The sequence below is a fragment of the Panthera uncia genome, chromosome C2 (assembly GCF_023721935.1).
Source record: "Panthera uncia isolate 11264 chromosome C2, Puncia_PCG_1.0, whole genome shotgun sequence".
NCBI classification, from domain to species: Eukaryota; Metazoa; Chordata; class Mammalia; order Carnivora; family Felidae; genus Panthera; species Panthera uncia.
In genome coordinates, this window is record NC_064810.1 from 23544564 (window position 1) to 23572180 (window position 27617).

Here is a 27617-nt window from a genome sequence, read left to right on the forward strand (position 1 = left end):
AAAAGGTATACATATTAATAACTTAATTCTAAAGATGTATTATTGTTCATCTACATAAAGGAAGAAAATAAAAAACCTTCACAGGTAGATCACACATGAAATAAAATGCTAACTTCAGATTCTCCAAAATTATATATTCAATATTAGAATAAACTGAATAAGGTCTACAGATTATAATTTTCTGCATTTTATTTTATGACATCAAAGGACCAAACCCAGAACTTCTAGGGAGAGTAGAGTAGGTCAATTAAACATATCCTTATGTGCCGTAAAGCAAGAGTAAAATAGTTTCCAGTTTGGGGCACCTGGGTGCCTACTCAGTTGAGCATCTGACTTCAGCTCAGGTCATGATTTCAACAGTTTGTGGGTTCGAGCCCTGTGTCGGGCTCTGTGCCGCGAGCTTGTTCACAGCCTGGAGGCTGCTTCAGATTCTGTGTCTCCTTCTCTCTCTGCCCCTCCTCTGCTCACGCTCTGTCTCTCTCTGTCTCTCAAAAACAAATAAATGTTAAGAAAAAAAAAAAGCTAAATAAAATAAAATAAGTTTCCAGTTAGAAACACTGATGGACTAACCAACCCAATATTGAAGGTGTGGAGAAAGGTGGCATATCACAGGGGAGTTTAATCATATGTTGGAGATAAATGTTCCAAACAAAATCTTGGAGGAAATAAAGTTAACTAAACAAAACATTTTGGTTTGCAAAGTCAATGGACCAAATCAAGTCCCCTCAATAAGTCTAAGACTGACAAGATCAATGCAGTAAAATAACCCTGAGGATTTGCTAGGGGATTTTTTTTATATAATAATTTTCATCCTAGTTCATATATTCATCAAATGAAAAATGTTCATAAGAGTTAAAAAATTCAGGAATATTGTTTCCATGAATGCCTCTAATAAAACAAATAAACCCATTCATAACAATACAAACAAACCAAGTAACAAAAAGAACCAATTATGTTAGCTATACAAACAAAAAATGATTCAAAATAAAGACTCCAGAAACAACACCACCTCCAACACATTTGTTACTGATTTACTTAGCGGTAATGGATTAGTAGTTTAGATCCGCAATGTTTTTTTTGTTTGTTTGTTTGTTTGATCATATAACATTAGGGGATAGAAAAGGTGGCACATTAGAGCTTGTAGGTTAAATCTAGCTGTCCTCTTATTTTTATTCACCTGAGCTACTCAGTTCACAGTAGTAAAACTTAGATTGTTATAACTTGAGGGAATATAGGTTTGTGGAAAAGGAAAGAGCTTTATTTTGCCTACATCAAGTTAAGGATTCCTAATAAAATATCAACACAAGAATTGAAGTGGATAGTAGAATATATAAAACTGGAATTCAGGGAAAGGCAGTTGTTGTTAAACAACTAGTGTCTCTGTAATTAACATTTTTTATTTTTCAGAATGTGATCCCTCCATATAATATAATAATCATTTTAGATTAAGCATTTGTTTTCATGGAGGTTTCATTTAAATTAACAGCATTCCCTGATTTGACATAGTTAAAATTGTTTATGGACCCAACAATTTGGGTCCATAAATTTGACTCAGCATATTTAATAACAGTAATAGATAACTATTTCTTCCTGATTTTATCATTTATTTGTAGTGTGACTTGAACTAATTGGAAAATTTTTAAATAAAAAAGGAGAAAATATTGACCCAAACTATTACCAAACAGATCGCTTTATGAGATTATACACTGATGATACAGGCATTAATCAAATCACTTTTAAAATTTTTATTTCAAAATGGTTTTTCCAACTATTTATTTTTTTCAATAGAATTTTAATTGCTTCTCAAACTTTTTGGTCAAGACAACTTTAAATTATTAAACATAAGTGAAGATTTAGGATAGCTTTTTTATGTGGATTATATTTATCAATATTTACCATATTAAGAATTAAGCTGGTTTTATAAAAATTTATATTTTAGTTTAACAAATAGCAGTAATACAGCCATTATATGTTAATATAAATAGCATGTATATAAAAATTGCTGTATTTTCCAATACAAATATTAGTGAGGAGAGTAGCATCATTTTGCATTTCACATTGTCTGGTTTAATGGATAACAACTGGATTATTAAATCTATTCTACTTTAATTTTTTTGCAATGTCACAAGTCGTGTAGAGCCTCTAGAAAACCTTACATTTTTCTCTTGAGAGAATGGGAGTGGATAATGTCTTAGAATCAAGCAAATAGTTTTGAACTTGAAAAACCCTGTAAGTCCCTAGACTACTTTTGAGACCTCTGATTTATAATAATGTATCATTCTCCTTTTACAATTTTTTTCTTTATCCCTGTTTCTTTCCTCACTTTTTAAAACCTTATTGTCAGCTTTCAAGTTTCACACATGCTTGAAGTGATGCCACCACCTTTGAATTAACACTCTAAGCCTTACTATGTACCTTGCTAGAACTGACTTGAAAGTGGGGATTCATCATTTGTGGCCGTGGAGCCCAATGATTTTTTTTTTTGATAACCCAGAAACTTGCCTAATGGAGAACACTTGTAGGAAGGATGTTGACTTTTACTTTTTGTGTGTGTTGTGCCTAAATTCTAAATAACGACCTATTGCCAAGTAAAAAATGCCCATACCATGTATTATATTAATTTAATGTTCTAAATGGTATTCAAGAGGGAGGGAAGATTTGTGACCACATGCATAGATGTTCCATAAACAAACAGTGGAATGTTTGTAGTAATTATTCCTGAACCACATCGCTCTCATTCTGTCTTCTTTACCACTAGTTTCTTCCTCTCATAAAAGGGTTATGAGTACAAAATTTCAAAAAGCAAGTAAGAAAAGTACAATAGTGAGAATTGTTTTAGAAATGTACAGCCTTGAGGCCATATAGAAGGCATAAAGGTACACAAATTTAGTCAGTTCTACAAAAATGCTTCTTCGAAACCATAAATTTGTTCCCACATGATTGATATATTAGTGAAAATTCTAAATGTAATGGGAATTCTTTGCTTGTGTATGCTATAATTTGTGAGAAATATTGAGTGAACATAGAAAACTGCACCCAGCTGAACCAAACACACTGTGTAGGAAAAGAAAAATGCACACCACTCAAACATCTACCAGTCGCTTCAGTTCACCATACGTGTTATCCTATAAGGTTTGTTTTGGTATGCTTTCACATTTATGAATATATATATTTTTTCAATGTCCCAAACATGCCTAAGTGTCCTGATTCAAAACCACTGGGAAGTGGGGAAGTGGTAAGCAACTGGAAATGCAATTTATTGTGCAAAGGCAAAAACGCAAAACAAAAATTCATCTTAACTAAAATACTTTGCTGTGCAACTTATATTAATCTGTATAGAGTTGTGGTGTGGGTGCGCATGTGTGTGGGTCTGCAGGCTGGTGTTATGTATATTTGTTTTTGTTCTATAAATGCTCTCAAATGTTTTTTTAACCACATATAATAGAGGTTATTCTTTAAATTTTTTTTAAAAAATGTTTATGTATTTTGAGAGAGAAAGTGCAAGCAGGGCAGAGACAGGGAGAAAGAGAGACAGACAGAGAGACAGAGAGAGAGAAAGAGAGAGAGAATCCCAAGCAGGCTCCATACCAACAGCACAGAGCCTGATGTGGGGCTCAACCGCGAAATCATGACCTGAGCCAAAGTCAAGAATCAGATGCTTAACCAACTGAACCACCCAGGCGCCTCTAATAGATGATAGGCAAGACAGATCATCGTATGAAAGGTGATACATGTCTTCTTATGCAAGACACGCTTTCATGTTTGTGTTCCATGATTTTTTCTAGTGGCTATTAAATAGAAAAACTGGGGTGCCAGCAATTCTAGTAGAGTAATAATGGCCCCACTCCTTCACTGTCAGCTGATGAACAGCTGAGTACTATCACATGATACTATTGTTGGGACCAGTGCTCTTACACATATGATGAGATAAAACCAAAATGTGTCATTATTCCCATTAGAAAAAAGTGAAAAATGTGTGCTTTCCCATAGTGTTTACTAATATTTCTAGCGGTTTCTTAAAAAATAAAATAATGTAAAAAAAAAAGGAAATCAGTAAGCTGTTAGCAAAGAGAGATGAGGACAGTGAGTGAATCTTGACTTATTCTGCTCACTGTTGCATCCATCCATTGCCCTCTCAGTTTGAGTATCTCAGAAATATTGGGTTGTCTGACACATAATAATTACCTCATTGACTTATGCTAATGTTTGTCATTTCTTATTCTGCAAATGTAAATGCCCCCTGTGCACTCTCAATGAAGAAAGAGGGTAAAAATGAAGGTGAGTTAGCAAATTGGGAAAACAAGAGTTAATCAATATGAAGGATCCTCAACACATTTCCATTCTTTTAGCATGATTCCACTCTGGATAAAAAAGAACACACAATAGTATTCCCTCTATAAAGGAATGTCCAGCATTCATGAATTCAATGCTGTAGAATTTAGCTTTTCTTTTCTTCCTTCTTCCTTTTTTTTAAAGTTTATTTATTTGAGGGGCGCCTGGGTGGCTCAGTCGGTTAAGCGTCCGACTTCAGCTCAGGTCACGATCTCGCGGTCCGTGAGTTCGAGCCCCGCGTTGGGCTCTGGGCTGATGGCTCAGAGCCTGGAGCCTGCTTCCGATTCTGTGTCTCCGTCTCTCTCTGCCCCTCCCCCATTCATGCTCTGTCTCTCTCTGTGTCAAAAATAAATAAAACGTTAAAAAAAATTTAAAGTTTATTTATTTGAGAGAGCGAGCATGAGTGGGGGAGGGAGCGTGAGTGAGTGAGTGAGTGAGCAGGGAGGAGGGAGAGAGAGAATCCCAAGCAGGCTCCATGCTGTCAGCACAGAACTAGATGCAGGCTCAAACCCACGAACCTGAGCCAAAACCTAGAGTCAGATGCTTAACCGACTGAGCCACCCAGGCTCTTTATTTATTTCTTCTTTATGCGCTTCATTTGACTTATTTCCTGCTGATCACGATTCTCTCCTTTTTCCTACCCATTGCTGGATGCACTATAATTAAAAATACACATTTGTCAATGAAGTACCAGGCATTTCAATTTCCCACACCCTGCCCCTAGCATGGAAGCCTAATTATTACTATTATTTAAAAAATTATAACTTCTGACTTTCACATTTTATTTTCTGGCAGGGGATGCCACAGAATTTTCTGCAAGAAATGAAAGCTACAGTTAACAAGCATCGATACCGCCTGGCTTTAGCTCTTTTCTATCACCAAGATTCTTTGGTTGAACCCAATTAGTCTTGGTGGTGGCAAAGAATGAAAAAGTATGAAAAATCCCAACCCTATATTTACTTAAACCTGTGCTTATGCCCTTTGCAACATAAATATTAAACTTTCCTAGAAGTCATTTTAGTAGTTGCGGGTCATAAGTTAAACAGCTGCAAGTTAACATTTATAAATGTCTAGAGGCATAATAGATAAAATAATAATATCAATTTGAACTTTGAGTAAATTTGAAAAGAGAATTCAGAAAATGTGGACACTACTGCTAATATAAAATTTCCATTTTGGGCTAAGTCTTGCAGTTAACCTTTGTCTCAGGGCAGGCTTTACTTTAGTCATGTTTTTCTATTTCGTTTATTTTATCACTCAATTAAGCTGAATTTGGGCTTTAATTCTTTGTCAATTTAGCCGGAGCCCTTATACAAAAGGGTATTTAATGATGACAAAAAGTAAAAATAAAATGGTTTAGAAATTCCAAGCAAAAGAATATGCCTGTTTGATAACTTTTCACATGTGTTTCCAGTTTATAATTAGATGTGGCTAAGGACAGCTTGATAAGCAAACTTTTAGATAGCTGAAGATTATTCCATATAAAAATTGGAAGGATACAAAAATACTGATTCGAAGGGGCACATGCACCCTAATGTTTATAGCAGCTCCATCAACAATAGCCAAATTATGGAAAGAGCCCAAATGTCCATTGACAGATGAATGGATGAAGAAGATGTGGTATTATATATACACACACACACACACACACACACACACACACACACACACACACAATGTAATACTACAGAGATTAAAAAAATGAAATCTTGCCATTTGCAGCAACATGGATGGAACTAGAATGTATTATGCTAAGTGAAATAAGTCAGTCAGAGAAAGATAAATACTATATGATTTCACTCATATGTGGAACCTAAGAAATAAAACAGAGGAACACAGAGGAAGGGAGAGAAAAATACTATAAAAACAGAGAGGGAGGCCAACCATAGGAAACTCTTAAATACAGAAAACAAACTGAGGGTTGCTGGAGAGGAGGTCAGTGGGGGGATGGGCTAAATGGGTGATGGGCGTTAAGGAGGGTGCTTTTTGGGATGAACCCTGGATGTTATACATAAGTGATGAATCACTAAATTCTACTCCTGAAACCAGTATTACACTATATGTTAACTAACTTGGATTTAAATAAAATGAAAGAATAAAAGAATTGGAAACTCCAACACTTTCCTTAAAACAGACTACTTTTTCTTAATCTTACATTTTTCAGTAAGGTAGAACTTTCAATAACACAGTGATGACCATGATGCCTAAATTGCATAATCTCAATCTCACTACATAAGAATAATCAGCATAATTATTTTGGAACCCAGTTCAGAAACCAAATAGATACTCGGCAAAGATGTGCTAATATCCCTGTGCAGTTCATTTTCCTCCTCCTATTAAGAAAAGACACTTAAAGTTTGACTCAGCAAGTCAACACTGGCAAAGCCTGGTTGGTATATTTCATTCTAATTGTTTTACCTTTACAGTAGATACATTTCTTTCTCCCATTGCCCCTTTGGCAGGTCACTTGTCTCATCAGTCACTTAGGCATAACTGAGCTTGTTAAGCAATCATCAGAGTAAAATCAATACTAAGCATTATGCTCCCTGTACTGTAAAAGGGAGAGTGTACAGAGCTAATCAACACAAAACTTGGTGATGTTTTGACCTTAACTCTAAAGGTTTGTCAGGGCAAGGCAAGTTGCTTAAGAGTTGTGTGGTACTAGATTTTCACTCTCCTTGTCTTTATTTATGCCTCTCAATGCTCCACTATTTGTCATCCACTCATATTTATTGTGCATTCCCAGGTGCCTGACATTGCAGTAAGTGGTTTGAGATTTAGAGTTTTTATTTGCTCCTTGCCCTTAAAAGGCAGTTTAATGGGACGCACAAACACAGGCAAATAGCTTATATTGCTAGGTTCATATGCTTAGAATAGCAAGTAAATAAACAAGAACAAAAGCAAAGAAAACATTTACAAACTAGGGATGAGGACAGGCTGAGACTTTTAGGTAAGTCTGAACCAGCTGGGGACAATATATAGGTAGGCTTTGACATATTTGAAACTGCATAGATCTGAACATGTAAGATATATTTTAGGTAGGATAGACAATTCATTCACATTTAATCTAGCAGGAAAACAAACGCAAAACCAACTAAATTGCCAACCTTATAAATAGTTTTTTAAGTTAAATTGTATGTTATATAGTAAAAATCAGATATCCCAGACTCAAGAACTACATCGAACACTGCTACTCTCTTCTGTTTCAAATATCCATCTGTAAAATTAAAATACGATTCATTCACTTATAGAAAAATCTGAAGTGAAGTATACAGTTAGAAGAAAGGAGAACACTGGCACTCAATTTTTCTCTAGACAGCTTGACTGGATTAAACTCTTTTGATGATCTCCCCACTGTCTACTCTAATTTGCTGTTCCTTGATCTCTGCCATTTCCCTGTTAATGAAACTCAATCCAATATCATTATTATCATTATTTTGAATTTTGTGACATAGAACACATACCTATATTAAATATATATATGTAAAGATCTATAAAATTACATACAAATATATGTGTATATAAATATATATAGCTTCTGAGATAATCACATAACAACTCAATTTGAATTATATTTAAAATCTGTGGTCTCAAAGCAAAGAGATTACAGTTGCACAACCAACTAGTTGTATGTATGATTTTGGAAAAACGATCCAACTTTTCTAGACCTCCATTATATCATCTCTACAATAGTAATTTTCAGAATATCATTCCTCTATTGTGGTTTTGCGGACTGAAAGTATAAATTCCAACAAATGAAACCAGCACAATGTCTGGCACATAGTAAACCCTCTCTTGGTCTGTTCAGGATACTTAAAAAAATACCATTAACTAGGTAACTTATAAACAACAGAAATACATTTCTCACAGTTGTGGAGGCTGAACTTCCAAGATCAATGTGAGGGCATATTTGGTATCTGGTGAGGGCTCTCTTCCTAGACTTTTGTATTTTTCACTATAACCTCATGTAGTGGAAGGGGCAAGGAATCTCTATGGATCTCTTTTAGGTAAGGGCACTGATCCTATTTGTGAGCACTCTGTTCTCATGATCCAAAGGCCCCACCTTCTGATACCGCCACATGAGTCATTATAATTCAACATACAAATTTTGGAGAGACACACAAATACTTAGTCTACGATAACTCTCAATGAATGTTAATAATTTGTGAAATTATCTGGCCATTGCTTTTGTATCATACTATCATATAGTATGCTATCATTCATTAATGATAAAAATACATGATATATCACTACAAATATTTTACACGAATAATATCATGATATACAGTCGGATTGGAAAAAGTAGCACTTTTGTAATGGCAGTTTGTGGGGTTAGAGAAAAATACTCGGCTGTCTAAAAATTGGCAATTATCTTACTTTGTCATTTGACACAAGGTTCCCTGACCACTCTTGTCATATCTACATGCCTGATGCTTTCCTTAGTATCCAGGAAATTTACTCATGAACTGTTATGGGCTCTTCAACCTCTAAGATCATCCAACTTCCACTACCTACTTCCTGATCCATTTTAGTACATTGTGGGAATTATTCCTGTCCCTTCCAATAATCCTAAAGTCATCACTCTACATCATGTTTGCTTATACCTCTCTCTTAGTCCAGGCCGCTAAAATAAAATGACCATAGACTAGATGGCTTATAAACAGAAAAATATTTTTCACAACTCAGGATGCTAGAAGTCTGAAATCAGAATGCCAACATGGTCAGGTTGTGATAAGAGCCCTCTTCTGGGCTTCAGTCAGCTGACTTCTTATCTTCACATGGTGGAAAGAGCTAGCTAGCTCTCTGGCCTTTTCTTATAAGGCTACTAATACCATTTGGGAGAGCTCTACCTCATAGCATAATTACCTCCTTCAAATACTATCCCATTAGGATTAGAGTTTCAACATATGAATTGGCCTGGGTGGGGGGGCATTCAACATATGTCCTAAACTGCAGTCCTAAACTGCAACCCCTAAACAGTTCTCAATATAACCTGCATTACAGTCATTACACAGTGGTATCTACTCCTACTTGTAATTGTATGAATGTACCCATTTTATTTTTTTTCCTATGACAAACAATTCTCCAATGAACAGAATACACATCTCATTGTATAGAGTAGCCAAAATTTCCATCGGGTGTATTCCTAAGAGTGCTTTAGGTGAAACATAGATACTCAGATTTTCAATTTTACTAAGCCTAGCCAAACTGCTTTCTAGAGTAGTTGTAATATTTCCATTCCTACCTTTAGAGTAAATTATGTCAGGCTTTAACAATCTCAGAGTAGTTTCTCAGTAAAGTCCAGTTAAAACCAAGCAGAAATAATTTGTGAATAAAGGAGGGGTAAACTGGAGTGAATGAATTCAAACTTTTAATATCAGGATTATAAATTTAGATTTTTCTGCCAGGTTTCTGACTTAGATGGTTTAAAATTTTTGATATAAACTATATGAGAATATATTTTTTTGTAAAGTTGATGTACAATGAAAATGAAAAATACAGATCTAAGAGTTTATAAACAATATATAGCAATGATTAAACAGGAAATTAAAATAACCTGGACAAAACTGGATCTGAGCAGATGAGCGTGTGTTGAATATGAAGGTTCAGGAACACTTGGTGCTGGTGTTGGTGAAATCAATGTTGATATTGAGGACTACCATTTATCAATATCTACCACATGCCAGTGAGTTTCGATGGTTTTCTATGGTGCTTTATTTCCATCTTATTATATATCTTATATCTTATTTCTTCAGATAAGGAAACTGAAGCTCAGATATGCAGAAATACAAAGAAGAATAAAAGAAGAAATGAAAAAGTTTTTCTTGAACAGTGTCTATATGGTATCAGATAAATGCTATTGCCATTGACAGGGATGAAGATTTGGAGAAAAGGTTCAAGTTTGGATATATGGAATTTAGTTTCTGAGAAGATATGTTTTGTTGGTTATCAGAATATCTATTAAATTTCACATTGAACGAGTTCCTCTAAAGGATTTAGATATGCCTATTCAGCTCTGAGCATTCTTATTGGAGCAGAAGTAAAATCATATTTACTTTAAGAAAGATTATGCTCAGTTCACTCTTTCTTATCAAAATATTAACAACTATCTAACTAGAAAGCTGAGTGAGGAAAAAATGAAGCAACAGCATAGGGATAAAAATCAAAAGAGTACTCAATATTTAAATGTATAATGTTCTTAAAAAGAAATGCTAATTAATGCATTTCAGATCTGCTTATATTTTATAATTCATATTCTTGATTTTAATGCAAAAAGCTTACTTTCAGAAAACAGATTCTCGCTCTATATGTCTATAATTGATACTACTCTCTCCATACTCTTAACTTTTTAAAGCCAAAATGTTATTTTCTAGGGTCATTAATAATCCAACATATCTGATTGCATTGTAAAGTTCAGTTAGCATGAAAAATTCACTAAAAACTGCAAACTGGGGTAATCTGCTAGAGCTTATTTTCCCTTCTATACCTGATATATATAATCTCAAAGGTTCACATATTTATTCAGCCATCCATTGTATTACCATTAATCTTGGCACAGAAACTGTCACTTGAACAACACCTGTACTTTAAATATATATGTATATATATACATATATACATATATATGCATATATACAAATTTTTTAGTTTTTGTTTGACTCAAATTTTTATGGATAATTTCCACACACAACTCATTCTCTAAGCATTCTGAAACTAAACACCATAACATCTGCTAATTCTTAAATGTGTGTTTCACTTTAGATGTGTCATTTAAGTTAATGATTTCTCACTCCACAACAATAAGCTTAATATATTTCATATTTTCTCGTACTTTGGTTCAACGTATTTATTGGGCCTGTGCTTTATGCTAAACATCTTCCTGGACACAGAAAATACATAAATGAATGAATCTCTTTACTTAATAGGCTAAATGCTTAATAGATGTATAAGCCATGAGTTACGATACAGTATCATATTTTTTGAATCAGAAATAAACACCAAGTGTAATGGATACATCGTGGAGGAGAGACTTCAATTTGCTATAAAGGAATAAAAGGGAAGGCATGAAACAAGATGCTATCTGAGGCAGTAGTGACACAGTCTTTGCATGACCTCTCCTCTTCCAGTGTCCACAGCACTGCCTCAGACACATAGTCTCAGAGCAGGTCCCAACACACTCTGACGTGCAAAATACTTCCTCTTTGTCACGAGTAGAACGGGAGGCATGTGGGGCGCCCGGGTGGCCCAGTCGGTTAAGCGGCCGACTTCGGCTCAGGTCATGATCTCATGGTCCATAGGTTCGAGCCCCACGTCGGGCTCTGTGCTGACAGCTCAGAGCCTGGAGCCTGTTTCAGATTCTGTGTCTCCCTCTCTCTGACCCTCCCCCGTTCATGCTCTGTCTCTCTCTGTCTCAAAAATAAATAAATGTTAAAAAAAAAATTAAAAAAAAAAAAAAAAAAAGAACGGGAGGCATGAGGAATGTGGATTGAAAGGACCTAAATGCCTTAATAGATTAAGGCTGATGGTACCAGCCATTACACAAGATATTTAAGTTAAACGTGGGGGGAAACTTGTGAAAGTTGCTTGGAAATCAGATTGTAAAATGTATAATTATTGGGGAATTAATATAAAAGAGAGAATAAATATCAATGTTAACGTCTTGTAAGCAATAAGACATGGGACAGGCTCCTTTGAATGCAGCAGCGGGGTGAGGTGTTATTAGAACCATGGTGCATCACCATGGAGGCTGAATGAATCTTAAGGCCAGTAGGATGTAAGAAAGGAAAAACAGCCTCTTTAAACTGCAAGAAATTTGATTTATTCTGAAGTCATTAGAGGATACTAAACACATAGATATTTGTTATATAATCTGTATTTTATTTTGGTCATATAAGATTAATAAATAAATAGAAAATTGGGAGTAGAAAGAAGAGGAACTGAAATATATATGAAATTTTAAGCATAAGCATGTTTGCTGTTCCTTAGTAAATGAATGACAAATAGAGAATAACTTCATTATTTTTATTTTAAACTTTTTTTAATAAATAAAGGATTATTTTATTTTTTGTTGGCATTTTTTGGAAGTAAATGTAAGATGGTAAAGAAGTCAAAGTGGTGTTTGTGTGAGGCTTTTCCTTAATGTTATAAGAATATGTGGAAGAATGTAAAATACATTTAAAATTTTCTTTTATTTCTACTATTTTATTTATATTTAAGGAGAATTTATTTGTGGATTTTAGAAAGACAATCATGTAACAGAGATATTCTTGTAGAAAAAAATGCATAAAACTTTTGGATATCTGGTATAAATTTATGTATTGTAAAACATACAATACTCCTGAAAGTCAGGAGTCCTGGGTTTGAATCCAGATTCAATTCCTAATTAGTTATTTTGCTTACATTCAGTTCTCATAATTAAAAAAGCAAGAAGTCTGGATCAAATCATTTTTTTTTTTTCAGAAAGCTATGGTTTCAGAGTTCACAATTTGAGGGCTATTTGCATTCTGACAGTGTTTCAGAAGAGACTAAAAGGGTTTGAGAAAAGGAAAGGCTAAATCTCTAATAATTGAGTTCAGAAACCATAACAGGTTGCAGGGTATAAATTTTGGGCAGTTGGCCTTCCCGGTGCCCATAAAGTAGCATGATACAGATGGTTTCTGAGTCCTGCCTACTTATTAAGGTCATTCGTAATAATAAGATGAAGCACGGATCATAAGTTAACAAAAGCGGTTGCTGGCAGTTGGAAGTCATTTTCAGGGATGTATTTAATACAAATAATCTTCAGTTAAATCTAGTTGTGCAATTATTATTGTCTAAAACCTCCTTATTAGTAAAGAGCCAAAAAATGTTCTCATTATGACATTAAGGAGAGTGAATACTAAACTTTTATCACAAAGTCTTTTGCACTGGAAACACACATACACGGAGAAATGTTTACAGAATGTTTCAAATAACTGTGAAATAATCATCAGTACTAACTCATATTTCCATTATTTTCCTTCAGATATTAACAGAACATTTTTTACAGATAAAATACATGCTCATTTTACTTGACTCTCCCAAACTATCATATCCTTTTCTTACCAGAGAAAATTCCTATCAGTAACGTTGTGTATAGCAATTCAGGATTTGCTTTTATATTTAACTAAAAATGTCTATAAATAACTCAGGCACAAATGGAAATATGAAATAGTAGGTATTACAAATTAGAGGGAGAAAAATGGACTCTGGAATGAATCACATTAGATCAATGATCCTAGTGTTGGGATAATCATTGTCTGCTAGCCATTAACTCAAACTACATTATAATCATATTTTTCAAAAACAAAACTTTAAAACTATTTAAATTAAAAAAAATAAAAGTAAGGAAATGAAACAAACTTATTTCTGCATTTGTAGTTCAAAAGATTTGCTTAGACAGCTCATGGAAAGCAAAACAAGACAAATATTGATAAATGTGATCATGTGAAAATTTAAAACAATACAGTTTCCAACATTAGTTTTATAAAAAAAATCACATATATTAAAAAGAAATGATAGGAAGAAAGTCATGTAAGACTGTATCTTTGAAAACTTAATAATATGTTTATACAGTATAAAGCTTCTCCTTTTTCATTATGTAGCAGAAAGCACTATGGAGCTGGTGAAATTTCTTAATCTCTCAATTCTAGCTTTCTCATTAACAGACTTGGTCTAATAACATCAATCTCACCAATTCTTACGAGAATTAAGTGAGATAACACGTGCAAGGTGCTAAATATATCTTAGCTCTCTCCCATGCAGATGGTGCGAAGTATTGTTAACAGATGTAACTTCTATCACTAAAAGTTTCTGTAACTATCAACACATACTTGCTGCTCCTTTAGGCTTGTGTCTATTCCTGAGTCTGGGCTCCTAGTTAAAAATCAATATGTAACTAACTCTTCAGATTTGGCCATAGGCAATTACAAACAGTCTTTCCATGGTGGGCCTGAGTCGGGGAAAGGTGTCCTCCCTGCAGTGACTTGGAGATAGTCAATGCCTTGGAGCCTTTGAAGGAAGCTGTAGTTTAGGAGGTGGACTCCCCTGCCAGTCACAGTCATGCTCTTCACATATGTACATTCTTAGTCTGATGGGCTTCACTCCTGGCTCTCTTTGTCTGGGCACAGTTCCTCTTTAAGTTTTTCTGCTGAAACCTCCTAGGGTGGGAGTGCAGGACAGAATGAGGGAAAACCCTTGAAGTCTTACTTTCCTTCACAGTGACTACTTTTCTACTTCTAATCTTACTCCCTCACCTTCTCCCACCTGAGTCCATAAAACTGACAGAGCCTTTTGTTTAGAGCTCTCTCAGTGGTAAGATGACCCCCATATGTACGCTGCTGTACCTGACCCTCCCCTGGAGCACGGTTCCTTGGGGGAAAATGGATCAGGGGTTGTCCATGCCTTCTTGGGTTTAGACTCTTGCTTATACTATCACAGTAAGTGATTAAAGGTTTAACTCTTTTAGAGTTTTGTAATGTTCTTTTTATTTTTATTTTTCTGCCTCTCAAGTCAGGATTCTAATGTTATAAAAAATCTTCTAATTGTTCTTTCTTTTTTAAACATTTTATTTTAGAGATAGAGAAAGAGAGCCAGGGGAGAGGGGCAGAGGTAGAGAGAGAGAGAGAGAGAGAGAGAGAGAGAGAGAGAATTCCAAGCAGGCTCCACCCTCAGTGTGGATCCCACGACCTGAGCAGAAATCAAGAGTCAAATGCTCAAATGACCGAGCCCACCAGTCACCCCTTAAGTGTTCTTTGTATAATACATTTCATAACTTCATTGTCAGGCTATGGAAAAATGCATTCCAAAATATTAATTTCATAGTAATATGAAAGAAGACATAATTCATGAGCAGAAAGAAGTATCTCTTCCTCCTCATCTGTCTACCTACCTACCTACCTACCTACCTGTCATCATCATCTATTTATACCTATCCACAGATACATGTATAATTTTATAATTCTTTTTCTTTTAATTTATAAATTTATCTGTAATTTCTGAAATGACTAAATTTTTGTAATGAATTTAAATCATTAAATCTTAAACCTTATTGTTTACAACACTGACACACATAACACATAGTATACTTATATAAACTTGGAAAGAAATCCTATGCAATTTGGAATCAGGAAACTTTGGTGTGAATCCCATATTATCTACCCTACTTTGGGAAGTTTGCACAGCTTCCCTAATTCGTAGTTTATCTGAAAAACTGGAATAATTATATTGCCTACTTTGTATACTTAAAGAGTTAAATAGGAAGATGTTCACAAAGTACACCATCACAGAGGTTCATGGTGCTATTGCTATGTTATTCCATAAATCCAAACGTGTCTGTTATAAAAACACAGAATTACATGAGTATAATGAACATTTTCTGTATCATTTTATTTCCTTGTAAAGTGACTTAACACCAACTCCAGATGTCCTAGTTGACTTGGCCATTGTTGTAGACCCAATCCTGTGTAAGGTTGAAACTCTAGAGAGATGGAAGGACAAGAGTTCAAAAAAGGCAAGCCACTGAATTGCTTCAAACCCTAGACAAACTGTCAAGGGCTATAATCAATTGTTTGCTTGTGACAGCAATACTAATGAGGAAAATAGGTAAGCTAACATGTAACCACACATACAGTTCTCAAATGGTGTGCTGAGCCACACTGGGGTATTATAGAAGGATCACAGGATTTTTTAAATTTTTGAGAGAATTACAGCGATTTGTCAAAAACTGTATATAACTATTATTAAGTTGTCTGTACCTAATGTATTTTAGTTATGAATTTCTTTTTTGCCAAGGAAAGCTGTGAAAAATTACTGAAATACTAAGGTGCTCTGAATCCAGAAAGTTTGATATGAAAAGGATCATAAGAAATACCGTATCTTCAAGGATGAAAAGCTTTGTGTAGGCTGGGTAAGGTTTCTATTTTATATAGAGCCTAATTTTTTTTTCATATTTTCTCACCTTTTACTCTGACTCAGTTATTCAGATTTTCTGGTAGAACTAAATATGTAGAACCAAACAGGCCACATATCATTCCACCTGTGATATAGATCATACCAGCTGCCTGCAGTTTTTCAGCTTTAAATGCCATGACTATAGGGTGTAATGATCAGGGTTTAATTGTCTTACAAAATGTAACCCCACTTGGTCTGATCATCCTGTGATGATGACCTTAGTCTTGGGATGTTTAAAAACATGAAGACCAGTCTACAACTATGCCTGTTTTCTCTTTGTTTTTTCTTTATCTTATCTTTTTAAAGTCTGATTTTCTCTCATCTAAATCAGGGTGTCCTACCCATTTTTTTTAATGTTAACCTTCTGTGTCATTTCCTCCTCCTATATCACAGGTCAGTGCCCCCATCCCAAACTCCAACTCCTATCAGTGGTTCCCCTCAATGAGTTCTACTTTTACATATGTTTTTCTAAAGAGTTATAAGTCATTTTGTAATATTTCCATCTGTTTTCCCTATTGCATTTATTTTTCCCATATGTTCTACTACCATATTATGATCATAAAGGAAAATGATACCCCTTATAATATTTCTTCATAATAAATTATAAAAAATATAAAATGATCCAATAACTTCTTCTCTAAGTTGAAATCCTTTTAATCAGGTCCAATTACTGCATCCAAAAGAAAGCTCTCTTAACTTCTGTAGATATTTTTAATCTGTTAGGTTCTTCAACAATTAACATATCCTCTAGCCATATACCTACTTTGTGATTTGCTTTCCCCTCAAGTAGTTTTAATGGATGATTACTGTGCAGTTTTGTATATGTCACAATCTAGTGTTTCTTCAAAAAAATTTCTAATAATTTGCAAAAGGTATTTAGATGAAGGATTTACCCTTTTAAGATTGTGTTCTATAAAACTCCCTAAACTATCTTGAGATCTCTGCCCTTCTTGAACGATCCCAAATTTTCTATTTAGAGTTACTCTCACAATTTCTAAGGACACAAGTTATAGGTGCTGTCTTGCCCCCTTTCCAAAATCAAATTAAAGCCACACATCCCTTGTTAGTTGACTCACATCTAATTATCATCTTGATCTGTCCTCAGCTTACTCTCAGTTCTGTGTATGGCAGGGTTAGTCCCAGACAGTTTAGTATTACAGATATATACTCTCATAATAACTTTCCTGTTTCTTATTAAAAATACATGACCAGAAATACTTATTTAGAAATATTTATGATATAGAGTTCATGAATCACCATGAAGTTACTTTGGACACATTTTGAAGGACACTCAACTATCAACAACGTCAAGTTGTGCCACTAATAATGCTCCTAGTATTTTTCTATGCTGGGTAGACAAAGTCTAAGTTACCATAGCAGTCCACCAATAAGAGCAAACAAATCCCCTTAGAACAGGTAGAGTAAATACAATGGAGGACAAATATGATATCATTTTTTTTTTATAAAAATGTGGTAGGTAGAGACAATTGGTCTCCTAATTTTTATCCTGTTCTTTCTTGTGTACACTGATTTTAATTTCTGGTCTAGTATTTTCAAGGGGATATCAAAACAACATTAATTCCAATTATGAGGAAAACTAGCAGTGTTTACTTTCATAATTTAATTTTCAATCAACTGAATTTCTTGCCCAAAATGTACTAAATGAAATCATGAATGTGGTAGGATTTTTTTAAAAATGTTTCTTTATTTTTGTGACAGAGAGAGAGAGAGACAGAGAATGCAAGCAGGGGAGGAGCAGAGAGAGAGGGAGAGAGAGAATCTCAAGCAGGCTCCGTGCTGTCAGCACAGAGCCTGCCATGGGGCTCAAACCACAAACTGTGAGATCACGGCCTGAGCTGAAATCAAGAGTCAGACACTTAACCAACTGAGTGTCCCAGGCACTCCTGTGGTAGGATTTTTAAAATGTATTGTGTTAAATATTAGCAATATTATTATAATTACTATTTTCATTTTGCCATTGAAGTAACTTCTTGTTAGTGTTTATTTCAGGAAACTCCTCATGAAAGGGACCCGGATTGCACTGACATTTTTGTGTTTAGTAACTAATGTTTTAAACATGTTGCAGATTGCAACCTGTTTACATTATGCTGGCTTTACTCTCCATATTCAGACACAATAATCTAAGATGGGGATGCCACTTTAGCCTCTGTGAGCTGATGTTGATAGGATTACAGTTCAAGAAAATAAAATAGGTATGTAAACATGAAGAGTTACTACTAACACATCTAACACCCATAGTTAGTAATAACACTAATAACACTAATAACAATCCACAGAGGGCTGAAGATCAAAGAGAAGCATATTTTCCCGTCAAGGAGAAGATACAGAGATCCTCAAAGTTCTAACTGATTTAACAGGAAAGTATCAATACCTGATATTTGGACTAATTTCTAGACACCCCAAAATTGGTTAGCAATGATTGGAATGGATAATATTAAGTATTTAAGAATATGCCAATGGAAATCCTGCAGAGATTTCTACATTTAGTAGGAGTGGATAATATGCATGACTGTCTCATTATACAGTCGTTTTGTAGTAAATCTCAGCTGTTTAAACAAGGAAATACAGATAAAAGAGTAACTCTAATAATATCCTTTTAAACATTGACAAAACATAGTAAGTTATTTTCCTTTAGATCAAACTCACAGAATTTATAAAGTTTGCTTAAGACAACAGAATCAACTAACAGTACAATATGAACAGTAATACATAAAATAAACAAACCTTCTGCTATCTATAAAGCCACTAACTCCTGTTTGATTTCTTAGGGCCTTATAAATTTCAAAGTCATGTTTTGTTTTAGAAGATATGATCAAATATATTTTCACAGGAACAGGAACAAGTTTGCACTACAGGTACTGGGAAGACATATAGAAATGCTTAATCATTTAAGGCAAATTACAACTCTATGCATTTAAAATCAACATATGGCTTTGCCTTGAATTGTGAAAATTCTATGTATTTCTACATCTCCTTTACTTTTTGGCTGGAATGTTAATGAATTCTAAGAAGACAATGTGAGCCTACATAGCCACTGAAAATCTCTGGAAGCTTCATAACTAAAGGCTCTCTATCTCTCTACTAACTCTTCTCTATGGCCACTGGCAGTTGCTCAGAATGTTGACTGGAGTCAATCGGGAGTCTTGAGGATCCCTGTTTTGGCAGAGGCATATAGTGCAAGCCAGACTGTAAGGGAAGGGCAGGACAGGCTAAAGAAATCTGTCTGAAATCCAAACCCTGCATAATACAGGTCTTAGGGGGACATTCTAAGCATTTTCTTAAAATGGCAAGGAAGTATTCCTTATCTAACATGATAAAAAGATCTGGGCATTTCCAGTGATAGAAGAGTATGTTTATTACCTGAGATATCTATTCTTTCCATCCTAGAATGCTTTTTGAAGAAACGACCTGGATACCTGGACAGATAGTTCTCCAGAAACTATGAATTATCCCAGGAAAAAAAACGATGGAAGAGAGTAGTACTGGGAAAATAAAGAACATTCACATTCAGTTTCAAACTTTGTAATAGTAACAAATGTTACCACAAAGAGAAATAAAAGTAATATTCTCTTATCAAATTTGCACTCCTGCTATGATATTTGAATCTTTAGTCTGTGAGTGGCGTATGGGATAAGTTATATTAACTCTCTGATGTCACTAAGCAATCAGACTTTGGAAAACTGCTTCCCTTCTGTGAGATTCAAATTCTCATAAGCACAATATAAATAAATTACTTCAGAGGAATGTTAGATACAAATGTGAAAATATATGTATTTCTCATAGGATAAATTATAAATATATAGCTGTTGGATTTCTTTATGCCTGAATGGACTTTGCAAGTCCCTCTTGGAATGATTTTCTGAATCTGGAAACCTTACCATTAGTCTGAGAGAGATGCTGATTCACTACCATCTGTAGTTAAAATAAAATTCACCAGACGACAGAAGCGCCTTGCTATACACGCAACAGACCAAACAACTAAACTGCTAATAGTTTGTAATGCAGACTGCCATATGAGTAATGGGAGATACACCACATTTTAATTCATGAAGTGGTGATTCTTAATGCTTCTTGTGGCATACATTTCAATGTGAGAATCTGATGAACCTACAGACTTCCTATTTAAAAATTTGCTTTCCTATATTTATAGATAATTTGTTTTAAAATTCTGATTTCAAGACCCCTCTGAAGCCCACCAGCAAACATAACAAATAAACTTCCTGCAGAGGTGTGGTGGATACACAGCCTCATATCTATTGTAGGTTCCATTATTAAAATGGAAATTAGGGTTAATCTTCTTTTCTAATTCTTTTAAGTTGGTGACTTTGAAATGAGGCCCTGTTAATCATGTGCTATGCTCATAGGAGTACTATGAAAACGCTGATGACCATAAAATGTTCAAAGAACTGTAGAAAGTATCATTCTAACCTTTTATATAACTGATTAGACTTCTTCTTCTCTAGAGTCCACTATGAGTCTGCTGTTATGGTAATTAAATTATACTCTGGAAGCAGACAAACAAACAATCCCCAAAGCTTACAGTATCTTGCTTGATTCAATACAATTTAATAGGAGAATATACACATTTGAAATAGGAGTACTCAATTTCACTGCTTAATTTTCTTTTAATTTCACTTAAATAAGTTTTTACCCACTAGAATAAACTAATTCAACCACTTCCAACAACTTTACGTTTCTCATAATTTCAATGTATTGCTGTTGTTGCTTTCTTAACTGGGAAAATAAAAATTTACATCAAAAGGGATATTGGCTTTGAATCCACATTATAGCACTATTAAGAAGAGAAGTACTTGGGGAACCTGAGGACACGTTCTAAAGTGACTTTTCAATAAAGAAAACACTACTTGAAGTACATTGTCCTATTTAAAATGAGGGGATAGAGCTGCTAAAAGTTAAAGGATTCTGACTCCAAAGTTCAAACCTGTGCTCTTGTGTCTTGGGCGTTTTGAAACCTTCCTCGTGCCACAGTTTTTCAATGGGAAAAAAATGAGAATGTAATGTTATTTAAATTTTTTTTTTTAACGTTTATTTATTTTTGAGACAGAGAGAGACAGAGCATGAACAGGGAGGGGCAGAGAGAGAGGGAGACACAGAATCTGAAACAGGCCCCAGGCTCTGAGCTGTCAGCACAGAGCCCCACGCGGGGCTCGAACTCACGGACTGCGAGATCGTGACCTGAGCTGAAGTCGGACGCTTAACCGACCAAGCCACCCAGGCGCCCCGAGAATGTAGTGTTATTAAACTCATAGAACTGTTGTAAAATGTAAATGAAAAAATGTATGTGTACACGTGTGCATATATCATTTAATAAGTTCAGCTAGTCTTGTTAAACATTCACAAAATAAGTGAGTTACTTTGAACTTTTGTACACTTACTATAAACGTGATTATTTCAATACTAAATGTATTAATCAGCAATTAATTTACCTAAACAATCTGTCAAAAGTTAAACTAAAATATATGCTTCACCATCCTCCTGACACAAAGCCACATACCCATAAAAGTTTAAGAAGCATGCCTGTATAATTAAAGCAATCCTACACAATATGTGTTGAAATAACTTTCTAGGTCCAAGACGGAGCCACTCATGCCCAGAAAGCCATGTCAGCAAACTGAAAGTTAGATAACTTTTGTGTCCCTGTAAATGCTCTGCTTGGCCAGAAATAAAGTGCAACTACTTAGACAATCCCCAAACACCAAGCTAATTCTGGGCCTTCTCACCCCAAACAAAGTTGACTATGTGGCCTGAGATAATCAGATGCTTTTTATTTTTCTATTTTTCTCTACATTGTTCTTTACTCTTTATTCTATAAAAGCTTCTTGACTTCTGCCCCATTTTGCAGTTTTCCAAAAGAAGAATTCCACTTCATGAAACGTTAAATAGAGTTTGCTTGTATCACCTAAATTGTCTTGTTTAATCACTTTTTAACAGTTTCTGGTGATGAGGATGGGATCCAAAACTGACTGCTAACAACAGCCTGCAGGACAAGACACATAGGCAGGGTGCTTACTGAACACTTGGAGATTGCTGCTCCTCTGGTCATCGCTGAGGGCCATGGGTAAGTCACTCCTGTATTTGAGCTCTACTCCCTTGTGTGTAACTTTCCAAACCAAAAAACTTTATAGAATATATATTATATTATATTATATTATATTATATTATATTATATGTGTATATATATATAGTATACTATAAATACTATATAGTATATATAGTACATGTAGTACATGTAGTTCCCAGAAAGTTTCTGGGATCTGGAAAGGTTCCAAGAAGGCTATATTGGGAGTCCCCAGTGGATGGCCGCCATTAAGAGGTCTTTTAAGACCTCTTAAGAGATTCCAAAGTAGCTTCATTCAAAGTATCACTGAAAAGCGCTAATGAAAAATTAAAGACACAGGAGGTACCTAAAACAAAAGACGTGTAAGACTAATGTGACCACTACCTGTCTCCTCTATCTACTAAGATGACTGTGTATGTAGCAAGGAGCAAGGAGTCTTATAGGCACTAAAATGCCTTATATTTAATTAAATGCTTACAAATATATTATTTAAGAAAGCTTAATAACCCCTCATGTTATTGATCAGGACTGATATTTATACTGGATTGGATGTATTCACTCTTTTAATATCATTAGCAAGTTTTTGTATAAACTTTTAAAACTCACATTGCTAATGCTTTTTTTTAATTAAAATTCACAATTATACAATAAAAATTCTCACTTTGCTAACATAAAAAATGAAATCAATTTATATTGGGTTTTTTTTGTTTTTATTTTTCAATTTGTTTTGTTTTCCTTTGATCTATTATGGAAACCTCTTCATGTTGGTACATATATGATTTACAGAAAATTTTTAGTTTTCTGATCTTCATCTTACACCTAATCTTCTAAGGGAATAATTTATAGTGATTTCAAGCAGTTTATTTCCTACACCATATCCAATATCACACAAGAAGGTGTATTCAGTGAATTGAAGGGTTTTTTTTTCCTAGATTTTTTTGCTCTAAAATAGAATATCAATATTTTTCTCAGGCAGGCCATCTCAGCATGGTTTTCTTTGTTCTTTAATCTACTGTCTTGATTTTAGAATGTAATAAATGAATGTGACAGGAAAGTATATTTTGAAACATCAACAATTACTTTTCTCCAGTATTTAGTTTTCTTTTCTGAACTTCAATAGGTTATTCTGAATTTCTCATTTCAGAGAAATGAAGTGACAGCAAAGAGTGGGGGGTAGAAACCAGGTGTAGGCTAGATTTTACTCTTTAGAGGCCTCGATTCTTTCAGAAAAATGAGAACAAAACCTTTTATGAAAGATGGAAAGGTAAATGGTCAATAAGAACAAGGCTTTCCTGGCCGTTCTCCCCCTTCTCCTCAGCCCCTCCACACTCTTGGGGAGAAGGGGTGATCCAGAGAAGCGGTGGACTGCGGAGGGAAACAGAGAGGACATGTAGTCACGTGGATTTAAAGAGATGGCAGTTTCCTGAACCCCATCCTGACATGAGTAATCACAGTGATCCCTACATCCTCCAAAGCTGAGGGACAAGTGACGGCTCTCAAATTAGAAGAACAATACAACGGAGACCAAGACCATGTTGGTCCTAGAAAGAGCCCTAAGGAAAATGGGAATAATGTTAAGAGGCAAATTAAGGTTTCCATACTCCAATGAAACGAGGACTTGAAATAGTAATACATGTTTTTAAAGACAAATAAAATCACGTTTCTTATTCTCTAGGTCTTTGGACTAAAATCTTTCCTATTATATAAGTAAACCAATCTGCTTCTTCTAAGTGAACTTGAGTCTTAATATGTTATTTGTGTCATTTATTTAAGTTGAATAAGCCTAAGTATTATGCCATTTTGACTATAGCTCAATCCACTCACAGAAGCATGATTGACTTTAACAACTTATACATAATCAGGAACAGCATCTTTGCAAGAGCATTAAAGTATTAAAAAGTATGTTAGAGTAGGCAGAAAAATAATGGTGAAGAAAATCTGTGGTCTCAAAGCACAATAAAAGAATGTCCATTCTCTTCTACTTAAGAAAGTAAATTTAAATTAAGAAACTTATTTTAAGTGTCAATAAGTGCAAGAGCCTGTTTCTTTAATTTATTCTAGGTTTGATTCTAAATATTAGTAATGACAATATCTTGCATATTAATTTTCTAAAATGATTTCTTTGCATATTTAACTGCACATAACAATTACTTTCATTATGGGTAAAACCAGACATGAATTTTCTATAAAACTTTGCAAAATTTATTTTTACAAAATCTCACCTAAATATAATGATGATGAATATAATGATAATAATACCCTCCCAGATACCTACCTAGTCAGTTACCAATGTGTACTTAAACTAGCATTTTATTAAATGTATATTCTTTTGTTTGGATTTACTAGTAAATTGAAGAATATGGAATGACTAACTCTGTGGCTTTTATGAGCCAGTTAACCGGCCAGTTCATTTTAAGCCTAAATTCCCATCATGCCCCTGGACTGCTCTGCTTCACCTCCTCTGGACAGAGCCCTGAGGACACAAAGCTCATGCTGTGTCTATGTCCTAACAAAGTCCTTTGAGGCTGAACCAAGAATCTCATGTCTTCTCTAGCTATCCATCATTTTTTGGTATGTTAATTGTTAGCCAGCAAATAGCATAAAATCTCAGATGCTTAAAACTTCTTGCCACTGTATACATCATCATTTTGTCTAGTAACAATGCCCTTATTTTCCTCTGAGGAACAGTTTACCCATCATTTCCGCTCTATATATTCTTCTTCAGGTGGAAAAATTCCACCCAGTTAAACAGAGAACAGTTAACCTCAGCTGTGGACATTTAGAGCATTGGAATTTATTTAACATAGAAATTCAGTTAATAAAAGGATTATGACACAACTTGAACTATTGAAAATGAGGTTTAGATCTCTGTTGAAATACTTTTTCAAGTATATGTATGTTTTCTATTAGACCTTTATTAATAGTGGTTATTAAAAGGCATCTTAATTTCCTATACTTCTATATCTTTATAAAATGGAAACAATATTAGTTTCCAGTTCATGGAATAATTGTGAAGATGAAATGAATTAATTCGTATAAATTCTTCACAAGAGCGCATGGCACATTGGAAGCACTCAAAGATTGGGTATTACAATTGTAAATGTACCTCTGAGAGTGTAAGCCAAGAGTAGTTGGCAGTGACCATGATACCACACAAATCTTGACAATGAAACCACAGTAGAGTAAAACTGGAGAAGAATCTGTCTTGAGGAAATTATTTGAATCTCAGATTTCATTTCTGCTAGAAGCTCATGGATTCTGAGTTATGTATGCCAATAAATTACACTCACATTTTTTAAAGCAATTTTGGCTTAGATTTTCTGTCACTTGCACATAAGGAGGGTCAATACTAAAGAACAAAATTAAAATTAAAAATCCTTACAATTCAGAATAAACTGAGTAACAGGAGCATTATGAAAAAGTAAGGACACTTATATTTTGGTCTGGTAATAGAGAAACAGATAGATATATAATTGCTCCCACTTGTGCTTCTGAAGTTCTATCATGTATCACTCAACTTTGATGCATAGCAAACAACTGCAAAATTTAAGTGGCTTAGAAAAACACTTACTTCTTGCTCACATTACAGACTGATGACCAAAGATGAGCTTTGGCTCAGTTTATCTCAAACTGTCTCGGATGGTCTCTATTTCAAAACTCAAGTTGAAGGAGCAGCCCTTATAAGGAACATGCCCTCTTCTGTGGCAAAGGGCAAGAGGTAAATGCAGTGAGTTGAACCATGCAATTCCACTGATATCTTCTGCTCTTTGTGACATATAACACTAAACACATGTATGGCATAAAGCTTAACAGTTCATATCTCATGGGCTAAGGCAAGTCACAAGAATGAGACATCATCGGTGGTAGAGAGGAGCATAACTAGTCACCAAAAGAACAGGCAAGCTATTGGTGATGGTGGCATTATAACTCTCTAGAGAGGTATAGGGAATGAATGAGCACAATGATATCTGAAATACTAAAGTACTTGCTAAAGAAAAAAAGGATTTGGGGATGTAATGCTTTTTGCTTTCAGTTTCAATTACATTATATAAAAAAAATTATCATGTCAGACTTAAGCTATCCTATTTAGAAGTAGGTGGATGGAACTGGAAGGTATTATGCTAACTGAAACTAGTCAGTCAGAAAAGGAGAGATATCATATGTTTTCATTCATATGTGGATCTTGAGAAACTAAACAGAAGACCATGGGGGAAGGGAAGAGGAAAAAAACCAGATACAAACAGAGAGGGAGGAAGGCAAATCATAAGAGACAATTAAACACAGAGTACAAACTAAGGGTGGATGGGGGTGGGGAGAGGGAAAATGGGTGATGGGCATTGAGGAGGGCACTTGTTGGGATGAGCACTGGGTGTTGTATGTAAACCAATTTGACAATAAATTACATTCATAAAAAAAAGAAGTAGATGGATTTGGTAGGAAGTTCTTTCTATCTATTGTCTTCAAATTAAAATGGAAGGAAGAATGGTTTTCTAGATTGAGATTAGTTTGAACTGTGATAAGGGAGTGCAAACTAGAGACGATTGGAATTTAGAAGAAAAATTTCCTTTTCTGTGCTTTAAAGCTTCTTTTCTTTTTTTTTCAATATATGAAATTTATTGTCAAATTGCTTTCCATAGAACACCCAGTGCTCATCCCAAAAGGTGCCCTCCTCAATACCCATCACCCACCCTCCCCTCCCTCCCACCCCCCATCAACCCTCAGTTTGTTCTCAGTTTTTAAGAGTCTCTTATGCTTTGGCTCTCTCCCACTCTAACCTCTTTTTTTTTTCCTTCCCCTCCCCCATTGGTTTCTGTTAAGTTTCTCAGACCCACATAGGAGTGAAAACATATGGTATCTGTCTTTCTCTGTGTGGCTTATTTCACTTAGCATCACACTCTCCAGTTCCATCCACGTTGCTACAAAGGGCCATATTTCATTCTTTCTCATTGCCACGTAGTAGTCCATTGTGTATATAAACCACAATTTCTTTATCCATTCATCAGTTGATGGACATTTAGGCTCTTTCCATAATTTGGCTATTGTTGAGAGTGCTGCTATAAACATTGGGGTACAAGTGCCCCTATGCATCAGTACTCCTGTATCCCTTGGGTAAATTCCTAGCAGTGCTATTGCTGGGTCATAGAGTAGGTCTATTTTTAATTTTTTGAGGAACCTCCACACTGTTTTCCAGAGTGGCTGTACCAATTTGCCTTCC